Below are 2,838 nucleotides of genomic sequence, written 5' to 3'. Positions count from 1 at the left end.
CTGCTATGGAAAATTACCACTATGATCCTACTTATAAGCACCTAAAGCTAAGGAATTACCAGCCAAAGAATTTGTATGATATGTAACGTCTGTTAATGTAGCCCCATGGTCTCACAGAGCCCTTAAGAGTATCAGTGTCTGATTAGATTTTGAAAAAATTGTGGAAGAATAAATACTTTACAGAGAAAGAACAGACTCTAAAAAAAAAAGCTAAAAATTGTGCAAACCACAGTAGACTGCCTCTCTCTATACATGTATAAAACTGTATTTTACAGGAGAAACAGTAATCCCCCCCTGTGGGTGGGTGGTCAGTTATAGTATTGGCCCAAGCAGTGAAATTTTTGAAATATACCTGTCTCCATCTGGGTTTCTCTCTGGTTACCCAGGGGCAGTATGACCTAGATAAAACTTCTTGTGTCTTTTAAATACAATAAATTCAAGTTAAAAGGATGCAAAGCTTAGCAGATTGGTCCCTTCTACTCAGATACCCTACTTTCTGAAATAATTTCTTTTCAAAATTTCACTTAACTGTCATTCTTGATAGGCTTTCTTATATGTGTGAAAAGCTTAAGGAGGGATTCAAAACATGTATGAATACATGAGGAGAGAATTTATGTTCTACAGTTGTAATAATTTGGAAAAAATCTACTCATCATGATGTGACAGATTCTAAACTGCAAAGCCTGTAGAATTTTGTAGTTTGATGCCAATGATGGAGTATCTAGCAATGTAGATATCTCTTAGCTCCTTCAAATTTAGAAAATCACCTGGGTAACACAACAAAGGAGAATTCCAGTTTTGCAGGCTCTACTCCCTCAGTAGAAAATCCTCCTGGGAATATTCTATGGGATATAGTACACATTTAGAAAAATCACATGGAAGAGGAAGTGGAAGCACAGCTTCACACCTCCAAACCATATCATTTTTTGTCTATCAATGATGACGGTGATATAATCTATCATCTATTGTTATCTAGCGATGATAATGTCTTTTCAGAAAAATAGATAGCAAAAGTCTGGTTCTGTGTGGAGCAAGACTGATAAAACCCTACAAGAAACTCTAAGGACCAGTCCACATGAAAAAATGTTGATAAATCTCATAATGTTACATGGCAAAGTTCTATAAGGATGTATCAGAATAGCAACATGATAACCCCCACATTTTAGGTGCTAACACTTAACCACAAACACACAATTTAGTTGAAAAATATTTTAGTCTAGCCTTATTAAAAAAGAAATAGCATTTAGCAAGACTATTTATTTATTCTTACCTGAGCACTCAGGCATTGTCATTGAAATCTGTAATGTGTTCAAGATTTCACTAGAAATAATTTCTTTCAATAGTTTTGCAACACTAAATTGTCTATTACTGAAATAAAATGTATAGTTTAACTTCGATGAATGTATACAAAGAGTCCTGTGGATTTTTGTAAGCTGTTACTTACTTGATAAATGACCCAGAACATGCTTAGTCCAGTGTATGTTTATCTAAGAGCACACTAATCCTGTGCTGAAATATGATTACCCTTTCGATACGCTCTAGTTGTTCATTGCCTTCCTGTCTCTAATAAAGTGCTTTCACTTCCCAGCCTTTCAATAAGCTGTACTAAAGGGACCAGACACTCTTCTAGGCAGTCTCCGTTTGATAAATGATCATGTCATGCTATCACTTTGAGGTCTGCTACAAAATACTGACGAGCAAATTATATTCCATGGGGGGTGGGGGAGAGGGGGAAGGGCAAGTGCCTTAGTAGGCAGCTGTAGTGCTGGCAATAACATTCTTACCAATTAATGATGGCCATTTAAGAATTGGTATTTGACCAGTATGCTCCAGTTTTTATCGGAAATGTCTAGTCTAACTGCCCTAACTACATCTACAGACAGCAATTTGTCACCATTTTGACTACCTGTCATAATCTACTTGAGAAAATCTATAATTTTTCTCTTGTTCCTGACTCAATTTTGAAGTGAACGAATTCATCTTTTGTGATACCCACTTGTCATAATCAATATCAGGCAGAGGTTCAATAAATGAAAGACTTAGGAAATACAGATTTTTATAGGTATTTCTAGCTCTATCTATCCAAATGCTCACATAAGTCATAATCTTCTGAAAACTAATGTAATTAATAAATCATAGAATCATAGAATGTTTTGGGTTGGAAGGGACCCTTAGAGGTTATCTAGTCCAACCCCTCCGCAGGAGCAGGGACACACAGAAGTAATATTCTGGCTTTTTGTAAACAGGAATAGTTGGGGGGGTTAAATAGGAATAGTGGTTTTAAAAAATTCCCTTAGTATTCCAACCCAAATACACTGCAGCCTAGAAGTCCTTGAGAACCTGACTAAAGTAAACCAGAAGCTCGATAGGATAAATAAATGAAGTAGCAAGAAACAGAAAGCAAAGCAAAGCCAATTCTATTAAATCTAAGACATGCTTTTTACATGTGGTAGCTAGTCATAGTAAGTTATTTTGCGTGAATTGAGAAAAAATACTTTATTTTGTTCTGTCTACTGTTCAGATTGCATTATATAAACTTCAGTCATGTGAAACAAGGTCATAAGCCTTGATGCCTGTTAATTATGCTAACAATGCCCTGAATTAGCCAGAGCCTTAAGTGCTTGAATTTAGCAGCCCTACTTTTCAACTATGCTGAAATCAATGTGGTGTTGTTGAAAAGCAAGGGAGTATGGGTTTAATAATGTGAAAAAAAATAGATAAATGTTTAGATATAAAAGAATTATGCTAATTATACAAAAGTGAGAAAAGTCTAAATGAGAAGATTGTATTTCATGCATTTCTTATGCCTTTCACATTTCGCTCTTTTGGAAAGATTCC

At 35.4% G+C, this 2,838-nt stretch overlaps 1 protein-coding gene across 1 annotated transcript in view; it reads right to left on the bottom strand.

Annotated features, from left to right (window-relative positions):
- Nucleotides 1-2,838, bottom strand: part of PPP1R42 (protein phosphatase 1 regulatory subunit 42) — a 14,397-nt gene that overhangs the window by 3,260 nt on the left and 8,299 nt on the right. The gene's annotated exons all lie outside the window — the stretch shown is intronic.

This window comes from Egretta garzetta, unplaced genomic scaffold, assembly GCF_000687185.1.
Source record: "Egretta garzetta isolate BGI_Z169 unplaced genomic scaffold, ASM68718v1 scaffold251, whole genome shotgun sequence".
Classification (NCBI taxonomy): domain Eukaryota; kingdom Metazoa; phylum Chordata; class Aves; order Pelecaniformes; family Ardeidae; genus Egretta; species Egretta garzetta.
Note: the sequence above shows the minus strand (reverse complement) of the source record. Positions and strands in the feature narration are given on the sequence as shown.